The sequence below is a fragment of the Puma concolor genome, chromosome E2 (assembly GCF_028749965.1).
Source record: "Puma concolor isolate L17-30 chromosome E2, mPumCon1.1.hap2, whole genome shotgun sequence".
In the NCBI taxonomy this organism is placed as follows: Eukaryota; Metazoa; Chordata; class Mammalia; order Carnivora; family Felidae; genus Puma; species Puma concolor.
The window spans coordinates 34,842,588-34,862,810 of NC_141681.1; the positions used below are offsets into that span (position 1 = coordinate 34,842,588).

At 53.7% G+C, this 20,223-nt stretch overlaps 1 protein-coding gene across 3 annotated transcripts in view; it reads left to right on the forward strand.

Annotated features, from left to right (window-relative positions):
- The window catches only part of ZNF423 (zinc finger protein 423), a 334,487-nt gene that overhangs the window by 160,153 nt on the left and 154,111 nt on the right, over positions 1-20,223 (forward strand). Inside the window, exon 1 of one of the 3 annotated variants that reach the window (XM_086689500.1) lies at positions 10,302-10,630. The exons of the other annotated variants lie outside the window; for them this stretch is intronic. The gene's annotated coding sequence lies outside the window, so the exon portion shown is untranslated. Of the gene's footprint in view, positions 1-10,301; positions 10,631-20,223 lie in introns of those variants that run through there. 3 annotated transcript variants of the gene reach the window in all.

Consider the following 20,223-nt stretch of genomic DNA (forward strand, 5'->3'; position numbering starts at 1 on the left):
TTACTAATCTTGGCTAATGTTCAGAGCTGGAGGGCCAAAGTAGCTGGAGAAGACTGCCTGGAGGAGGGAGCACTGTGGTGTGTGTGAGTGTGTGCATGCACGTGTCCATGGGCATATGTGTCACACACCTGCACACAGATTTGTGTGGAACACTTGTGTATGTGTATGTGTGCATGAACACGTGTGTGCACTGTAGGATCGCCCGAGCATAGCCTTGGTGCCAGGAGCAACAGCTTTGGAAACCTCCCTTGCCTGTGTGGATCCCGGGCAGGAGGAGAGAAGCTGCTGTTGGTAGAGCCGATTTTGTAGCTTGGCTTCATGTGCGTGTGAGCACTTGGGTGTGTTTTAATTAACTAGAACATTTGCCTGGAAATGAGCAGCGGCGGCAGCAGGCTCAAAGGCAGCTGGAGGGGGGCGGGGCGGTGGCAGCCGTGGTGGCGGAGGCCATGGCAGCCAGGCTCCTGACTTTCCATGGGCCCAGTCTGGGCTGATGGTACCGTGGAGTGGTGGGGCGGCAGGCCCGGCAGGCAGGGCATCCTGGGAGTGGCTCAACTCTCTAGAATTCCCAACACTCTTCCTCTTCTAGTCAAAGGTGGCCAGGGTAATGGTTCCAGCACATGGGTGGGAGCGTGCGACTCCTAACATGCATCCATGCAGGCTTTGGACCCCTGAACCACTCAAGCTTGGCTGACTGACCTGTATTCTACCCCAGCACCTGGAATATAGTGGGGCCTCTGTATATGTTTGTTGCATGGATGAATCAACAGATGATAGAGGAGACCAAGGCTCAGAGAGTTTAAGTGATGTCTCCAGAGTCTCATAGCATGCTGGTAGACTAGTTGGAAGTTTTGATTTTGTTCCTGGTGCTCTCTCCACAACCCTGTGATGCTGGCGTGAAGAAATGCATTGCATCATTTTGGGAGCAGACGAATACACACCACAGGTGTTGGGCCTCACCCTCCACTTTCAGTGCTTTTCCAGTTGTCTACCCACCATCCTGTCCCATTGGGTGGTGGGAAAGATGGTCTTGCCAGGGCTTCTTGGGGTGGTAGAGAGGGGTGGGGGGGAAGGAGGTGATGAAGGATGGGAAGGGTTGGGGCTGTCCCTTCCCAAGACCCCTTGGCTGCCAGGAGCTCACAGGTTGGAGTTATTACAGAAAACCTCTCAAGTGCTGGACTTCCTCTCCGGAGCACCCCTGCCAGGCCCTCCAGTCTGTTCCAAGGCTGGGAGTGCCACCCATGGCTACAGTCCACCCCTTAGCTCCTTCGGAGGGGGGTTGCTGCAGTGGGTTCCTCACTGGGCCTCTGGCCTTTGCTTTCTTTTTGTCCCATTTCACTGAAAGGCTCCTGCCTGGTTATTTTGCTGAAATACAGCTGTGTTCACATCTCTCTCCTAGTGATTCAGGGGGTGGGCTCTGGGGCTGCACTGCATGGGGTCAGGTGTAGTCTGGGTCCCTTACTGGTTTCATGATTCCAGCAGAGTGATGTCATGTCTGGGAGCCTCATTCACCTTACTCATAAAGTGGACAACGTACGTGTACGTGTCAACTGCAGTTTGTCATTTACACAGGGCCAGAATCACAGACTCTCGTGGAGCAGAGTCTGGGCTATGAGTCACCCAAGAACACTCTATGCATCGTGCACACACACGCTAGAAGTCCCTAGGCATGCCGAGACCCTTGCAGCGGGAGAGGCCAATGGAACATAAATGGTGGAAGGAAAAGCAAAGTTCTTTCCTCATTTCATACTCCTCCCGGACACCTGCTCATGGAGGGAAATATCAGGGAATCACAGACATTATTTAAACAGCCATTTCTCCGTCTTTTGCTGAACGAATAGCTAAATTCGCATAAGTTAAAAGTGCACATAATGGAACTCCCATTGTATCCACATTTACCTATTATCTATCAACTGGAAAAATTTCCATTAACATGTTAGCTGTCTTTTCTTGCCTTTGCTCTTGCTATTTCCTCTGCCCAGAACGCTCTCTCTACCCTCTCCTTGACCTTTAATTTTTTACCGTAAATGAAGACCTAACACAAGATGTATCTGCCTCTTGGTGTCCCACATAGGCCACCCACAACTGGGCATTCTGGACCTGATGAGGACCCTTTTGTGGTCCCACCATAGTCTGCCTTGGTTTGTGCATTTTTCTTATTCTCCTCCAGAGAATAAATCCTGGATGTAGAGTTCTGGGTTCCTCCTTGGCCACACACAGTGCCCAGAACTTGGTGAGTCCTCACCGGTGTTTAGTATGGGATTTGCAGCAAAGGTAGGAAGCAGAGCGTGTGCATGCGTGCATGGTGTGCGTGGGCATGTATGTGTGCACACACGCGTACCCACGTTTGGAGCCGTCGACCTGATGCTTCTGTCTTATTGGGTTTCTGAAGAAAGGCGCCTGCTTCAAGTTCTAATTAGAAATCAGAGCAGTGACAGCATGGGCCAGCACTGCAGCTGGAGGTTTTTCTCAATGCTGGACTTCTCCTTAACAAGGTCATGGTCCAGGGTGATGTCTGCTAGGGCTGGACGCTGCTGCTCTGGCTGGTGGGAGTGTCTTAATGCCTATGAAGTTATTGGTATGATTGTTTGGTAGTGAAGCATCAGGATTTTGCCCATGCCACAGTCTTTCCCTGCAGTTAAGAGAACCTGCCGAGGAAGGGACGTTAGGGATGACCAGGAGTATGTCCGAGGAGTTGTGGGGTTCCCACATCTTTTGGACAGGATGGGGTCCCAGCCTTCCGGGAGTCCTGCTGGAAACCCCTGGCCTCCGTCAGATGGGATTACCTACCTGTGCCTGTTCTCCCAGACTGGGGATGTGCCGAGCATATTTGTTGTAGGTAAAATAATCTGTGCAGACCGTGTCAGGTGGGGAGTAATTACCTGGGCATCAGGGCGGAGCAGGGAGCCTCACCTGCTGGTGGAAATCCACCCCTGGGCTTCTGGGCTCCTGAAAGGGCCCAGGCAGGTGTGGGGACGCCACCTGGGTCTGTGTGGGTCTGAAGGGCGCCTCCTGGCGGGGATTGGCCTGAACACCGCACATGTGGCGGTGTGGGCTGTGGACGCTGTGGGGTCAGACACAGATGCTTGAGTGTTTCTTCAGGAAGCTCTTAAACTGCGGTTCAGTACTTTGGGCAACTACAGGACACTCTTGGGCGAGCGCACAGTCCCTCAGGCCATGGGGCCCCCATAGTCGTGCTGTGTGACTGCAGGGAAAGTACTTCTTAACTTCCTCCCCTGTGCGGTCACTGGGAAGATTAAAGAGACAGTGTAGTTCCATATATCCCTTATTGACAGTCCTCAATTTCAGAAAGCCTGAAATCTGAAATTTGTTTTCTTTTTGGTAGCTCATTTGGCAGCAAAATATGACCTGGCTGATGTGAAGCTATTTATAGCCTTTATTTAAGTTCCGTTGGTGAATATCTGTGTTTGCTGCTGACATCAGTATGCTTCTTTGCTTCTGAGGTGCTCTCAGAGACTCAGGAAATCCACCGTATTACCTTTCTAGAAGCTGAAAAAGCCTGAATTCTGGAACACATTTGGCTTTGAGGTTTTAGGGCAGGGGTCGTGGACTGGCAAACGCAAGGCGTCTGGGGAGACTCACACGGTCATGCGCGGTAGACATTAGGTGGAGATGCCCTCTGACCCCACCGAGCTGCCTTTTCCTTCCTTCCTGTCTCTCGGCTGTGCAGGGTGGGGCCCTTCATTTGCCTTTAAGCTGTCCCGGGAAGCGCGTGCATGTGTGCGTATCCACGGTCTCATTCCTCCTCGGCAGGACGTGGGGTGCCTCATAGCAGGTTGATTTGTACTTGGGACATGGAGGAAGGGCCAACGCCTGGCCGGGCCCTGGGGGTTGACCTTGGAATTCGATGCCCGTGGTTTTTGTCTGCTTCAGACGTGGTTGCTGCCAAGCCTGTCCTGCCTTTCCAGGGGGCAGGCATCCTTGTGTGGGAGGGGCACCACCCAGTGCATGCTGACACCATTTCTCCGCTCCCCTTGGGTGGCTGGGTCCAGCTAGTGAGGGATGCTTGGCTTTCCTGGTCATGGGAATCCTGTTGGCTCCGACACCAACTTCCAGAGGGGCTGTGGGGTGTAGAGCCACATCTGCCTGCAAAGGAAGGCAATTAGGAAAATCGGAGGTGAGCCTCCCTTTATTTATATATTTATTTTTGACCCCCTGCCCCCCAATAAGACATCTCTTTTGAGATGTTTGCCTCCCAGTGTTTCTGGCCTGACCCCTAAGGGAGCTGGACACTCTCTTCTGGGCAGAGACTCTGTTCATGTCCTCTAGGAGCAATTTTGTTCACACCACACCGACTTTTTAAAAAGATGCTTTAAATGTCTTGCCTCAAGCCAGCATTTCAGCTAGCTGTACTTCATCTTTTCTGTTTGGGTTGTAAAACTCCGCAATTAGGAAAATCCCTGCCTCAGATTAATTGTAGCCTCTGTTGGCTCAGAGTGAGGCAGTGTGCCATTTCACTCTGTTTCCCAGCATTTGGGGCAGAGGGAGTTGGAGCACTTGGGGAAACTGGGTCCTGGACAGAGGAAGTCCCTTGTTGGGGACGGCATAGGGGCAGAAGTGAGCCGGGACTGGAAATCAGGGTGCCTGACTCTGTGTCCCTGTGCCTCCCACAGGCCTCGGAAGGAGCCTGTCTGCGGGCACTCAGACAGGTGGGGACAGCCCTTGGTGGCCTGTGAAATGGGCAGATCCCCCCTCTCACCCTTCCTGGGCCATGGCACCGAGGGGTCTGATGCCTCGCGGGGCCAACTGCTGGAGCTTGACAAGCACAGACACAGTCCACTTTCTTTTCGAGCAATCATTTTCTCCCTGGCTGTGATCTGTGAGCATCTGCACTGGTGTTTTGTAAAAGCAAGATGTCAGCCAGTCGATGACACCTACTATGCGCCGTGTGCCATGTCGGGTGGCCACTCCTCTCTGTGCTGGAGAGAAAGGAGGTCACTGCCTAGTGGCAGCAGCCGCTGCCTGCATTCTGGGGTTCCCGCCGTGGCGGGTGGGGGCTCACCCAGCTCCAGGGTGAGGCTCTTTTCTTCTTGTGGCCACTGCCCAGATTTAGGGGAGAAGGCGGGTCGAGCTTGCCCTTGGTATCTCCTCCCCTTCTTACCCAGTTGTGCCCAGTCAGCCTGCCTGTGGCCAGGGCACCTTGCATTTACAGAGCATTTCACAGCCACGCCCTCCCCTGACCCTCACTGCTGCCCCAGTGAGTGGAAACTGAGGCTCAGAGCAGGAGCGAGGCTGGATAGGGCCACGTGGCCTAGGAGCAGGCCAGCAAGACCAGCCAGGCTTCTGTGTGTGGGGTGACATGGCCAGGGTGGGGGGTGACAACACCACCACTGATTCCTTCTGTGATTCTCTTCTGAGTCCTTCTAGTAAGAGTGAAGTTTGGGGCTCTCTGAGGGGTTTCCGGGTCCAGCTCCTGCCTCCTGGGCCCAGACACTGTAAGGAAGGTTCTGCACCCTCTTAGGTCTGCCTGGCCACTCCACATGCTCTGAGCTGCCCCATCAGCTGCCTGCTGGGCTGGTTCAGGGACAGCTGAGTGGAGTGTGAGCCTACAAGGAGTCTATTGGGGCAACCATCCTCCTGAGTCTGAGAGAAGAAGGAATTCTGCCCACTGGGTGTGATGGCCTGGGCCTCTAGGGAAGCCTATGGGGGAGATGAGGTAGATTTGAGAGCGTTCTTCACTCTTTCTGCCCTATTCCCCGTGCTTACTGAGGGCTCCCATTTGGGGAGCTGGGGCAGGCAGTGAGCTAAATACTTCCCAGGCATCATCCCCTTCAACCCTCAAGTCCGGGAGGGAGGCATCCATTGTTACTGTCTTCATTTTACAGTTGAGGTTTGTGGCTCAGAGAGGGGAGGTTACTTTCCCTAGGTCACACAGCACGTAGGTGACAGGGTCGAGATTCAATCCAAGTCCATGCACTTAACCTCCACTGCCTATGCTTCTTTCCTCCTGTGGCCTAGTGCTTGTTGGGGGCATGGCTGGGGGAGCCTGCAGGATGTGGGATCTGCAGACATTGATGAGCTAGCAAAGGAGCCGTTTCCCCAGGTCCCCCTGCCCATACCAAGGCTACCTCAGGTGACTCTGAGTCTCCTGCCACTTGACTCAGTCTTGGCTGGCCTGCCAGCCTGGGAGGACTCAGAAATCGCAGACTCTGTTCCCATTGAGAGCTGGCCTGAAGGCTGTGGCCCCTGGAGCCATCCACACCTACCACTTGTGGACCTCGGTTTCCAAGTCTGAAATGGAAATGAGTCCCTGCCTACCACCTCCCAGCACTGAGGTGTGGGGTATTAAGGCCTTTGAGAGCCACTGTGTGGGAAAGGGTCTGGGTCTCCTCCTGGGTCTGGGTTCGGTGGTCTGTGGCTCTTGTACCCCTGGGAGCCAGAGGGAAGCTGCTGGCCCCTGTGCACCGTAAGAGTTCCTTGGGTGGGATTTCCTCCTGCTCCCCAGCCCCAGCCCCGAGCAGGAGTCCTGCCAGTGGAAAGCTTGCAGTTTGCAGAGCAGGCTGGGCAATGCAGTTGGCCAGGGCACAAGTGTGCAGCTTTGCACCCAGCAGACTCCGTTGCCAGCCTGCTCGCCCACTTGCCCCCTACCCCCCACCCCCCGCCGCGACACCAGCCTCGGCTTCTCAGCCCCCCAGCCTCAGTCTCCATGTCTGTGGCTTGGGAATAATAACTGCACTCAGCCAGGGTGTTGCTGTGAAAATCAGATAGAGAAGGCGTTTGGAAAATGTCGTCAGACTGGGTCAGAAACCTTCTGGACGTTCCCATCATCCTGGTCGGTTGCTCCTCACACCCTGCTTGCTTGCTTTTCTTTCTTTCTTTCTTTCTTTCTTTCTTTCTTTCTTTCTTTCTTTCTTTCTCCTTTCTTTCTTTCTTTCTTTCTTTCTTTCTTTCTTTCTTTCTTTCTTTCTTTCTCCTTCCTTCCTTCCTTCCTTCCTTCCTTTCTTTCTTTCTTTCTTTCTTTCTTTCTCCTTTCTTTCTTTCTTTCTTTCTCTTTCTTTCTTTCTCCTTTCTTTCTTTCTTTCTTTCTCCTTTCTTTCTTTCTTTCTCCTTTCTTTCTTTCTTCTTTCTTTCTTTCTTTCTTTCTTTCTTTCTTTCTTTCTCCTTTCTTTCTTTCTTTCTTCTTTCTTTCTTTCTTTCTTTCTTTCTTTCTTTCTCCTTCCTTCCTTTCTTTCTTTCTTTCTTTCTTTCTTTCTTTCTTTCTTTCTTTCTCCTTTCTTTCTCCTTTCTTTCTTTCTTTCTCTCTCTCTTTCTTTCTTTCTTTCTTTCTTTCTTTCTTTCTTTCTCCTTTCTTTCTTTCTTTCTTTCTTTCTTTCTTTCTTTCTTTCTTTCTCCTTTCTTTCTTTCTTTCTTTCTTTCTTTCTTTCTTTCTTTCTCCTTTCTTTCTTTCTTTCTTCTTTCTTTCTTTCTTTCTTTCTTTCTTTCTTTCTTTCTTTCTTTCTCCTTTCTTTCTTCTTTCTTTCTTTCTTTCTTTCTTTCTTTCTTTCTTTCTTTCTTTCTTTCTTTCCTTTCTTTCTTTCTTTCTTTCCTTCCTTTCCAGTTCCCCTTCTTCACACTGGGGATTAGGATTGGGTAAGAAATTGAAAGCTACCGAACAACTAGCTGTCATCTGGTTGTGTCACCGATCCTGTGTGTGTGTGACCGTCCTTCTGGGCCTCTGTGTCCGCACGTACAAACGGAACCAGCACAAACTTTTACGCAGCCTGCATCTCTGATCAACACGACCGTTCTGCGAGGCTGCCGTTGTTTCCCATTTTACAGAAGGGGAGGCGAGGTCTCCGAGCTGGTGAGGGCTAGAACCAGACTTGAATCCGGCCTGCCTTGTTTCCCCGTGGGACTGGGCACCTAGGGCTTGGACACACTGCAGGTGGGCTGACCGGGAAGGGAAGGTGAACCCAGCACTGGTAGTGGAGCCCGGGAGCGGCCACTGGCTCGTGCTCACTGTGGCCTCGTGTACCCCCGTGCCTTTTTTCCCCTTGGCCCCCCGCTCCCCTTCCGTGGCCTTTTGCTCCCCCCTCCTCAGTTGCCCTAATGACTTAGCCCAGGTGGCAAGTTGCGTGGAAAAAGTACTCCAGGGAAATAAGAGTCCTTGCTACCAGCCTGGGCCTCAGGTGTGTGCACAGCGGCGCTCCCTGGGGGTCTGGCGAGCTGCGCCTCCCCCACCTCCAGCTGTTAGGCAGGAACTGCAGAGCCGTGTGTATTGTGTGCCTGCGTGTGGTGGAGGTAACTGTGCCTGTATGTGACTGTGCGTGTGTAACTATGCGTATGTAACTGCGTGTGACCGTGTGACCGTGTGCAGAACTGCGTGTGTGTGTAATTCCGTGTGTGGTATAAGCACGGTGTGTGCGGGCGTCTGTGCGTGTGTGTTTATGCGTGGGTTGGAGGCTGGTGGTGGTGGGCGAGGGGGAGGGGTCGATGGTGTGGGGCTTGGGGCAGGGGCCGCAGCAGTGGATGGGGAGGGGATGCTGGCGTTACCCTCTTTGCCGGTTAAAACAGTCTTTGTAGAACAGAGTTACACACATGTTTAGATAATTAGAACAAAAGCCAAAAGAACAATTCCATTCAAAGGGATGAAGCTGGGAGGTGGGGGCCCACCAGGATCTGGGGGGTCGAGTTCTGGGTCCCCAGCTCTCCGCGGCCTTCACTGCGTTTTGATCGCGCTATTTAGAAAATCCCTTTGTTGTAGGATAAACTGACATTGGCTGGCGAGTTTCTGCTGTGAAGTTCGCTGTGTTCCGGGGCCCACTCGGGACAGCCAGGCCATGAGGAGCTGATTAAATGAGCTAATTTTCATTTGTTCAGCGGTTACAGATGCAGAGGCCTTTCCATGCCCTTTTCCTGAGGTTTTATTTATTTATTAATTTTTTTTTTTTCTGGAAAGAAAAAGACCTTCAGGACTCCCTTTTCTCTTTCCACCCCCCCACCCCCTTTTAAAAATAAACATATGAAACATTTTTAACAAGAACTTTGGCTGGGAAAGCCATGCTCCAGTATGGGCGTAGTGGCTAGAGGTGCCATTGGGGGGCTCCCCGAGTCTGTGAGCTGGGGCGGGGCTGCTGGGCTCAGGCCGCCCACCTTTGCTGAGAGTGAGGAGCTGGCTGAGGGGCAGAGGTTTGATGGAAGGGACCACAGACTTCAGTCCCACCTCGGGCCTTTGCACATGCTGTGCTGCTACTTGAGCCTCTCTTTGCATCCCTGCTCCCTTCCCTTGGCTGATTCTCCAGCTCCCTTGTTCTAGGAAGCCCTGTTCCCTCACGGGACTTCTCTAGTCGTAGTAAGGATCACAGATTGTAGGACCTCTGCCTCCTGCACGAAGCCTGTGGGGCAAGAGCTGTGCCTGCCTATTCGCCTTGCATCCCAAGCTCTGAAGTGCCTGGTGGGTCAGAAGCTCATCACCAACTTCTGTCGAATAACCTAACCAGCGATCGAATGAATGACTGAATGAGTGAGTGAATGGGTAGATGGCATTTACAATCACTGAAGTCTGCTAGACCCCAAGCTCTTGATGTCAGGGCCCAGGGGTCCCACTGATCCCTGACGGTCAGCCGTAGCCGTGGAGCCCCGGGCCACCTCCTCACCCCCTGATCTCTCTTCCTCACTCATGTGCAGTGAGGATTCAGCGTTGAGGGCTGGATCCCCAAAATGAATGTCGTGGGAGCTGGGGACTCATGCTTGCCTGGCCCACTGTGAGCCTGAGCCCCAGGCCCGGGACACAGCTCAGCTCAACGCTGCTGGAAACCTGAGTGAAGGCCCCACGGAGGGAAGCAGAGCGGGGTAATTGCTCCGGGAGTTGACTTTTTACAGCACTCACAGGCAAGCAGGCCTTGGGGGCCAGTGTGCCAACAATGAAGGGTGTTCAGAGCACAGAACAGGAGGGCCTGTGTGGGTGCCTCCAGCTGTCACCCCCTAATCTTTCCTAAGCTGCCTGACCCCCTCCCTGCCCTTTCATTTTTAACACCATCTTTTGCTGGGTTGGGGCACCTTTGAGTGAGCAGCGGGGTTTCCCCTGGAGCTGTGCAGTGGCTGTGGTCCGGCCGGTTTCCGAGGCCTGGTTTCCATTTGCTGAGAGCTCCTTCCCGCAGACGGCACCCCACCCACCCCACCCAGGGGCCCCTGAGGGGCTGTCCCCCACCCTGTCCTGGCAACCCCTGAGCGTCTCTCTGTGTTCCTTCTTTAACCCCGACCTCAGGGACAGGCATGGGAGCGGTGCTGTCCCGGGCCCCCCTCTCTGCAAGAATCCTGGAGCTGGCGGCGGGGGGGTGGGAGGTGGGGAGCCAGAGCTTCCCGGCGCCCCTGGGGCCTGGGGCCCTCAACTGGGTCAACATCTGGCTGAGTGGCCGAGCCTTTGGCCTCCTCTGCCTCCTCCTCCCCACCCTCCCCGAGGCCCTTCCTCTCCCCACTTGCTGGAGGCTCCGCCAAGCACCGCGGCTGGAGCAGCACACTTTCGACCCATCCTTTCCCGGCTGAGGCCGAGGGTGGGGATGTGTCCTGGGGCTGAGGTCACCAGTGGGGCAGCGGGAAGCGCCTCTCTAGCCTCAGCTGCCCTGCCGCTGGGTGCCGGGAACAAGGGCATCCACCAACTTGTCCTGGGGTGCCCTGGTGAGCAGGGGGAGAGGTAAGCGGAGGGGTGGGGTTGGAGGGGAAGAATGAATAAAACAGGCCAGTTGGTGTCTGTACTGACCGCCAAGAGTCCCATTAGAGGCTCCAGCTCGCTGGGAAGCGGAATGTTCGCTCAGAGTGGAATCTAATCCAGAAGGAAGGAAACTTTTCCTGGAGTGGACGACGAAAAGTGAGGGCCTAGGAGGCATCGGTGGTGGTGTGTCAGATCCGAGTCGGGCCCTGCATCGTCAGGGGCCGGGGGCTCCTCGGGGAGCACCCTGAGTTCTGGGTCTGGCGCGGCTTTCTTTTCGTTCCCCTGCCCTTCTCTCCCTGCCCCACCCGGTGGCCTCCTGGCCTCTCGGTCTCCTGTGTGGAGGCCTGGCTTGGGTCTGTCTCTGATGATGGTCGGTGTGTCCCTTGGGCTGGTGTAACCCCGAGCGCCTGCTGGCCCCTGGGTGCCTAGGCTCTCCTGGCCTTCCCTCCCCCCTCCACCCACGTCTGCCCCTCTTCTCCTGCCATGTGGTTTCTAGCCAGGAGCCGGGAGGCTGCCGGAGTGCTGGCTTCTGGGCCCGACCTTGCCACCCACAAAGCCAGCATGGCCCCGAGCCATCACCTCCCAGGCTCTGGTCTCCTCTCCAACACAGAGATAACATGCCAAGAGCACAGGGAGACAAGTCTCCGGACTATTGATCAGCAGACCAGGATTCCTGATGGATTCCGTGGGGGCCCGTGGGGTGGGGGGACTGGGTGGTAAGTGGGTGTTTGTCGTGGCCAACCACTTGTTCTCCTGGGGAAGGAACTGGTGAGTTTCTTTCTGTTTATGTCGTAACCAAGCTACCGAGGTGGCAAACTTGGGTTCTGCAATTACACAGCGTTTCAGAAGCAAATTGATAGGATAACGTGTTATTATTGGCTACTGGGTTAATAGCTATTTTGGCAGGAGTACCAATCCTGCGTGGCGTTGCTGGCGCGGGTGTGAGGATGGCGCCATGGGGTAGAGGAGAATGGTTGGTGTGTTTTGCACAGAGCAGCAGACTGGGGAGGACCCCAGGGGCAGTGCCTTCTTGGAGGATGCTCAGCCCCAAGTAGCCGTTGCCGAAAGAAACCAGGATCAGAGAGGTTGAGAGACCGGCATCAGGTCACACAGTGAGTCAATGTGGGGTTGGACTTCAGGTCCCTGTGGGAGTGAGTAGCTCAGCCCGTGATCTCTGAGGGCAGGACGAGTGCCTTCAGTCTCAGCCTCGTGTTGGCATCTCAGAGAATGGAGATTTGGAATGTACCCAAGTTAGCCTCCTCCAGCTTCTGGGCTTTTGCACCTGCTAGTCCCCTTGCCTGCAATGCTTTTCCTCCAGATTTCACCCTGGCTTGCTTCCTTGCTTGCTCCCGGTCTCTGCTCAAGTATCACCTTGTCGCCTGTCTAGAGTGGCACCTCACCCATCCTGCTCCACATTTCTTCATTGTGCCACTTGACTTATTATAGATGATTTATTGCTTTATTACCAGTCTTCTCTCATCACACCATAGGCTCTCTGAGGGCAAGGACTTTGTCATGCTTCCAGCCTGGAACAGGGCTGGTTAGAATGGGCACTTGGTAGCATTTATTGAAGGAATTAAACAAATGTAAATTGCAGTGTCATTTAAAAAAAATGGCCACCATGTAACAGATGACTGTTTCTCTCTCCTCTTGGAGGACAGTGGGTATTGGAGAATCCTGTTATTCCTGTCCCTAAGAGGCGGTCAGCAGGTCCTCCCTTAGGACTTACGTTGACATTCTTTCTTCTTGCTAAGGAAGCTGAGGAGGGAATGACTTCCCCACCAAGGGGACAGACCTTGTTGCAGAGGGATTTAAGTACTGGTTTCAGCGTGGATTGTGTCCCCTTGGAGGCTTTTCTATTTTGGGGTTTTGTGATGGGCTCAGTGGTAAGATGTGGGTTCGGCTCTCTCTGTCACATGTTTGTCCCAGACCCAGGGGTGTGTGAGCACCTAGGAAATTAAGGATGCTCTTGGGATGAGCAAACTGGGAGTGGGCAGTAGGGCTCACCGAGGAAGCCGTGCCGTGAACCAGGGGCTTCCTGGCAGCCTCCACTCCTGCTGCCCCAGGTCTGGAAACGATACGCAGTGATATGTTCATGGAGTATTTCCTGTGTGCCCGGCCCTGGGCCAAAGTGCTTAACCTGGATTATCTGATGTCATCCCCACCACAACCAGAGGAGGCCGAGAGAAGTTCAGGAACACAGCTGGTCAGTGGTGGAGCTGAGATGTGAACCCAGCCTGTCTTGGTTCTGGAGCATTCCTGGGTGTGGGCCTGATGCTCCTGGAATGCAGGCTTCATGGAGTGGGGTTTCACTGGGTGTGTTGGCTGCCCCAGCATGTTTAGACAGCCTGGCACAGAGTAGGTGCTCAGTAAATATTTGGAGAATGAATGAATGAAACAGTGAATGCAAGGAGTTTCCTAAAATGAATAGGAAGTGATCACTTTTAATTGTTGGCCCCTTTGGGCTGCAGGGAAGGGGAAATCCAGGGCAATGGTGTCTGGGAAGGGGTGACACCTACATGTGCTTGGCTGGCGTGACCTCCTCCCAGAAAAACTTGTGAGGGAGACTGCTTGACTGTGTGTTCCTAATGGGAGGGCACACTGGTTTGTGGGTGTTTGGTAGTTAGTGGGAAGGTTTTGGAGGTCCTTGGTGGGGAAGACATGTGCTCACATTCATACATGTGTGGGCATGTGGTGGGTGTGTGTGCACGCGTGCCCACACACGCACCCTCGCCCTCAGCCCCAGCCTCCATTGTGTTGTGTGGAAAGAGGCGACCATTGGAGGGGTTTTACCAGACAAAAATGCATCCCCCCACCCCACATCACATTGCTGAGCCTGTACCTTCAAGAACGTGAAATCTCAGCCTATTATCTTATTAAGTCTAACCATGTGTTCTGCTCTGGTCTAAATAAATAGGAGGCCCCCCACCCCCACCCCAATTCTTCCCTCCCCTCTACTCCCAGCATCTCCTTTGTTGTAATGCCAGTCCTCCAGCGATGCAGGCTGAGGCAGGGTAGCTGAGCTCTGCCTCCATCCTTGCACCCCCCCGGCCCCTCCCCGCACCCTTGCTCTGCCCCTGGTTCCAAGAGGTTCTTTCAAATAAAAGAATGACAAATGCCTGCCGCACTAGAGACTGGAATAATTGCATTCTGCCTCGATGTGCGGACACCCCAGGGACCTCAGTAACACTGGACAGGCTCTGCAGGGGGCAGCCCCTCTGGGCCCAGGTGGTCAAGCTAGTGGTCAAGCTCATTAACTCCTTGGCTTCCAGCTGGAGCCTCTACCCCACCACCCCTGGCTTCCACCTGACAGGAGCCTCCTCGAGTGGCTCCTTGCACCTTCTCTGTGATTAGCTTTGTCATTCGTTCATTCATTCATTCGTTCATTCATTCATTCGTTCATTCGTTCATTCATTCATTCATTCATTCATTCATTCATTCATTCATTCTCTTATTCAGGTATTCATTTGTACCACAGTTAGGAAGTGACCTCTTTATTTTATTTATTTGTTTTTTAGAGAGAAAGCACACATGAGCAGGGGAGAGGGGCAGAGGGAAAGAGAGAATCTCAAGCAGGCTCCATGCTCAGTGTGGTGCCTGATGTGGGGCTCGATCCCATGACCATGGGATCATGACCTGAGCCACTCAGGTGCCCCAGAAAGTGCCCTCTTTAGCCCAAGTCCTGGGGCTTCAATATTTTGTCCATCCATCCACCCATCCATCTATCCATCCGACATTCATTCATTCATTCATTCATTCATTCAATTATCAAGCAGATAGTTATCACCGGGCACCTTGTGGAGGCTCCCAGGGATCCAGAGATGTGAGGCTTTTTGGAGTTGTCTCCAGGCAGCTCTAAGCCAAGTGCACCTGTGGGGAAACCCCAATAACATTTGTGGAAGATGAACAATGATGTGGGAAGTACTATTCAGATGTAGTGTGGAACCTCTTGTCATTGATTCATTCCTTCATGGGGCCTACTCTGTGTCCAGCACTGAGATGAGCTGGTACCCAGCCCTGCTGGGGACGGTGGCCCCGGGCTGGCAGTGGGCCTAACACTACCCTCAAGGATGCCATTCACCTGAGCTGGGTTGGGGGCAGTGTAGCCCCCCGCCCCCTTTCCAGATGTCACCCTGGGAGGAGGATGTCATGGCTCTCATGGTGATCCTGCTGGCTCTCCAGGATTTCGTCTTGGGGCAAAAGTCCCTTCTCAGATGTCAAGGGCCTCACTGTCCCCACATGCACAGTGAGTGGCTAGCTGGTCAGTCCTGAGGTCTGTTTCAGCAGTCTGAGCCTCCAGTTCCTCATCTGTAAAGTGTGTCTGGTGAAAAGATTATATGTGGTTTATTTTTAAAAAAAATTTTTTTTCAACGTTTTTATTTATTTATGGGACAGACAGAGACAGAGCATGAACGGGGGAGGGGCAGAGAGAGAGGGAGACACAGAATCGGAAACAGGCTCCAGGCTCCGAGCCATCAGCCCAGAGCCTGACGCGGGGCTCGAACTCACGGACCGTGAGATCGTGACCTGGCTGAAGTCGGACGCTTAACCGACTGCGCCACCCAGGCGCCCCTATATGTGGTTTAAATGCATCAATACAGGGGCGCCTGGGTGGCTCAGTCAGTCGAGCATCCGACTTTGTCTCAGGTCGTGATCTCACGGTTCGTGAGTTCGAGCCCCATGTCGGGTTTTGCGCTAACAGCAAGGAGCCTGCTTCGGATTCTCTGTCTCCCTCTCTCTCTGCCCCTACCCCACTTGCTCTCTCTTTCTCTCAAAAATAAATAAACATTAAAAAATGCATCAATACAAGCAAAATATTTATGACCAACACTTTAAGTAGCTAAATAATTAACATAAAAGCATGGCGGATAGTAAGTGCTCAGTGAATCTAGTTTATGATTTTCAAGTCTATGCATTAGAGTAGGCACGGCATGGGGCCAGATGAAGGCCCATTCAGTCTGAGAAAGCAGGAGCAGGGGGCAGGCGGCAGTGTAGGGGCACCTAGGGAAGGGTCAGTGATGCCAAGAAGGGAACAGGGGACGCACCCCCATCGTGACATCCAGGACTTGAGTGCCCTACCCCTGCCCCACCCCCCCCCAGGGGAATCCCCCAGGCCACATACCCACCTCTAGGGGGCGTGAACCTGACGTGCCAGGCCAGCTGCATGGGGCTCCTCTTTCTCACTGTGGCCCTGGGCCAGGTGGCCACCTCCCCGCTGCTGCCCCTCTGGAGCCTTCCCCAGTCCTGACAGGTTGTTTTAATCTGCTTCCCACCACAGGCGGGGCTGGGGCAGCCTTCAGTCATTGAGGCTCAACAGCTCGGTAACAAAGCCCATGATGGCAATTTTTCTGGAGGCTGAAACATGAAAATCCAGGGAAAATTGAAATTTTCTCTGCTGAGTTGTACATTTGGATGAGTATAAAGGGTGAGTGGGACTCGCAGAGTGGCTGCGTCTCTGGCACCAGCACATCAGCGAGGATCCTAGGGCTCTACCCTCCCCGTGGGGCTCAGTCCACTTCTTGTCCTGAGCCTGCCTCTGGCCAGGTGCTGTGCTGGGCACACGCAGCCGGGAAGGCTTGCCATGCCCCTGAGGCTCGCAGCCTGGGGTGGGAGAGGGACACACCGAGAGCTGCAGGCCTGTGCGAAGCTTAGGTTACGGCAGGGGCTCCACAGTGAGGACCTGAACCACTTTTAGGGATACACAGCCCAACTTTAGGTGATTCATGAACTTCTTTTCTTTTCTTTTTTTTTTCTGAGTAATTATGCTTATTTTAACAGGTGTCACAAAAACATCGTACCCATGATTTCGTCAAGACAGTTATCCAGGATTACCCTCGGGTAGGTAGGGTTGTCAAGTTCAAGGCAAGTGCGAGACAAAGTAATAGTGTCGGGCACAGGTCTTGAAGGGGGCCTCTCAGTGACCTGAGCGTGGCAAGCCCTGGCAAGGATACAAGGTGGGCTGAGGGGCTGAACGGACTTGGCTTCTGAATGTGGTGCCACCCCTCAGGTAAGCATGACAGAATGCAGAGCCTGAGGCCAGGCTTTGGGTCCAGGTTATATGATGGGGAGGTGCTCCCAGGAAGCAGGTATAGGAGACAGACTGAGGCCAGAAGGGGGAGAGGTCCATACTGGGGAGGGGTGTCTAGGTCAGTGCTGCAGACCCCAGCCTCGATTCTGCTGGGATCTCCATGCATGTGCAGGGTGCCACTGGCTCTGGTCCCCCTTCAGTTGAGGGCCATCCCAGGGGACATTGGCTCCCTGACTCTAGGCTGAGCAGGAGTGAGACCTGGAGGTGGAGACCTGGGGTGGAAGCTTGAGGTGAACCTTCAGGCTCGGGACTCCAGTCATCCACTGTAGCTGTGGCTGAACCAGGTGCCAGGGCTGAGCTGTGCGGTGCGCAACAGAAATGCCTGTTACAGCAAGCCCTGTGGTTTCTCCAACCCTCAGTGTCCTCCTCTGTAAAATGGAACCAAGCTCGTAACTATCTCACAGAGTGGCCGAGAGGGTACCTGGCACAGGTCAGTGCAAAGAGAGCGAGTGCTTTGGTGAGGGATGCCTTGGTCCTTCCAGATGCTGGGAGGCCGGTTGGCTCTCCAGTGCCGGGGGGCTGACCCTTTGAGCTGGGCCTAAGATGGATTGGACTGAGCCTCAGCAGTAGGTCTGTGCTTCGAGGTTGGACTGTGTGCCTGCCTCGTCCGTGGAGGTGTCTGGGCTGAGAATGTAGACGTGGTCCAGACCTCCTCCAGTGATTCTTGGCTGGGCATGCAGCCTGGGCTCTATGTGAAGCCGTCTCCATGGGGGACATGTTCTTGCTCCTGAGCTGGTGTCACTCACTGTTTCTATCCCGCAGGTATAGGTGGGATGATTCACACACAAGCATCTCAGCGTGGCTAAGAGCACAGACTCTGAGGTCAGGTGACCCATAGTCAAGGCCCAGCTCTGCCATTTCTGACCCGGAAGCCTCTGGAGGTGTTAATCTCTGTAAGCCTTGATTTTCTCATCTGTGAAATGGGGTTGGCAGTAATGATTTGTCAGACTATTGTGAATATTGAGACCACATGTGTGGCATGGAGCAAATCCTCAAGAAATGTTTAGCACATAATATATGTCACTTATTATCCATAGTTTATATGCACATGTAGCATATACTGTACATATATAATGTAAGATATAGCATGCGTATTAATCATTTTTCAGTGCCTTCTCTAAGCTCAGAGTTCTAGGTTAGAAGCACCGTGTGGTTTTCTCTGATACTGGGTTTGGTGAATATCTGGTCATCTGTTCATTTGCTTGCTCGTTCTTTATCTTCATTGTGCACTTCCTGTGTCTGCACCTCCAGAAAGAAAGTCACATACACCAGCTGCATTCTGTAGATGAAGCAAGGGGAGCCCATGGCCAGGAGTTTTCCCAAGGTCACACAGCTGCTGGGGGCTGGAACCGGCCCCAGAACCAAGGTGCTGGTCCAGTACTGGTCCTGCCCACCGCGAGAGGCCCTGGGCCAGTCTCTTGGGCTTTGCTGCATTCTGCCTGTGGCCAGCCAGACCGGGAGGGGAGGGTGGCAGCCTCTGGGCTCTGAGTTCTGATTCTCTAAGGGGCCTTCCTAAGGGAGCACTGAATTGCAGAAAACTTCTGAACCTGGCTCAGGCCCCGCCCAGATGCCCTGACTGTGACCCTTGCACCTGCCCTGGTTGCTATGAGCTCGGAGAGTTGAGTGATGGTCTTTGGGGACTGGGGGCAAGGGCTGAGGGAGGGGTGGAGGGCGGCCAAGGCGGGGCCTGGTGTCGCAGTAGGGCTCCTAGGACAGATGTTTCCCCAGCCGCAGCTCTCAGGTACTTTCTCTCACATCTGCTCTCCGAGGAGCTGAGGCTGAGTTCACTGTGACATCTCCCAGGGCCCTGGGGACCTGGCTCTCTAGGTGTGGGCATGGGGTGTCATGGGGTGGGGGGCCTGGCACACCTGGACTGGTGCACTCTATGCCAGGACCAGGGGCCCAGCCCCGGCTCTTTGTGCCCATTCAGAGCTCAGAAAACTCCCCAGATGTGGGCATCGTGGGGAGGAGAGAATGGGGTGGAGGTTTGATTACCCACACTTCATCTGACCAGGTTCTACTTGGTCTCCTGTCAGAAGGGTTTGCTGTGGATATGGCTGTGGGGTTCCACGTCGGAAGACTTTGTTTAGGGCCCCAGCTAACTGGGGGTGGTGGTAGCCAGGAGTGCAGCAGGGCACTTGGAGGCCTGGAGACTTGCCCTGGGTCAGATGAACGGAAACCCCCCTGGGGCTACCTCATTCACCCTCTTGGCTTTCTGGGCTCCAGCTGCACGTACTCTGAGAGGGAAGAGGGAAGAGAGACATGGGCGCGGGTCCAGGTGAAACCCCACAGTGACCTCACCATGAAGGCTTTCACGCTCACATCAGCGCTGGGAGGGCGGGTGCTGGTCTGCGGTCCTGCGTAAGCCTCTGCCATGAGTTTTGTGAGATTTGAGTGTGTTCCTGGTGCTGTGATTTACCTAGTGTTTTCTGTTTAGTCAGGTCTGTTTTCATACTTAATTAATTTAATTCTGCAAATGGAAAATCAGTATCCTTTGCTGTAAATAGACAGTAACCCTTAAAATTAAATTAAAAAACGAATGTAAGGAGAAAGCCCCCCGACTCATGCTGTTCTAGCCAGAAGCTGTGGAATCCTGAAAACGCTGAGACTGGGGTCTGCTCTCTCCTTGCTGGAACGTTGGAAGTTAAAGACAGCACCAAATGCAATCTTTCTCCTCGGCCTGGTGCCAAGGTTGCCAGGGGCTTGCAGGGGCACTGTCTCTTTTGCTTTGTGGGTCAATGTTATTTGAGGCCAACTTGGGTGCCCCCTAAAATCATCCTGGGTTCCAGCAACGGTGTGTTTCCTGTGTTTGGGGTATCACCGGTCAGTGGAGATCTGACTCCTTCCACAAAGCTCAGTTTGAGTGCCCCCTGCCTCCCAACCAGGCACCTCCACCATGCTCACTCTTTCTTGATCCTGCCCAGGACTGAGCCATCCGGGCTTTCCAGAGGGAAAGCTCCCTCCTACCGTACAGATGAGCATGAGCTGTGTGTCCTCACCTACACGCTATAGACCGCAGGATGCACTGGACTGCCATCTTCTTGGGCCCCGATGGACATCAGAAAATGAGGGCCTGCCTGACTGTTAGCCTCGCAGGAGAGCCCTGCTAGGTGCCTGGGAGGTGGGCAGAGTTGGGTCCTGAGTAACAGGTTCGGCTTGGGTGAGCTGTGACCAGGGGAAGGCAGCCTTGATGAACACAGTTGCCTGAAGAACACCTCAGAGGCTGGGCCGGGCAAGGCACGCTCTCTGATAACAGCGGTGGCTCTGATGGCTTTCTGGAGAAACCTAGGATAACTCCAGACTCCCTCCACTAAAGTGCTGTGAAACTTGGGGAACTTACGCTCTCTGATTCTCAGGTATCTGACCTGTAAAATGGGAGAAATTGTGGTGTTCACCACATAGGATAGAGGTGAGGATTTAAAGCTTACAAAGAGCTAGGCATCATGCCAGGCACGCACAGAGGGCCCTGCAGTTGGTGGTTGAATGG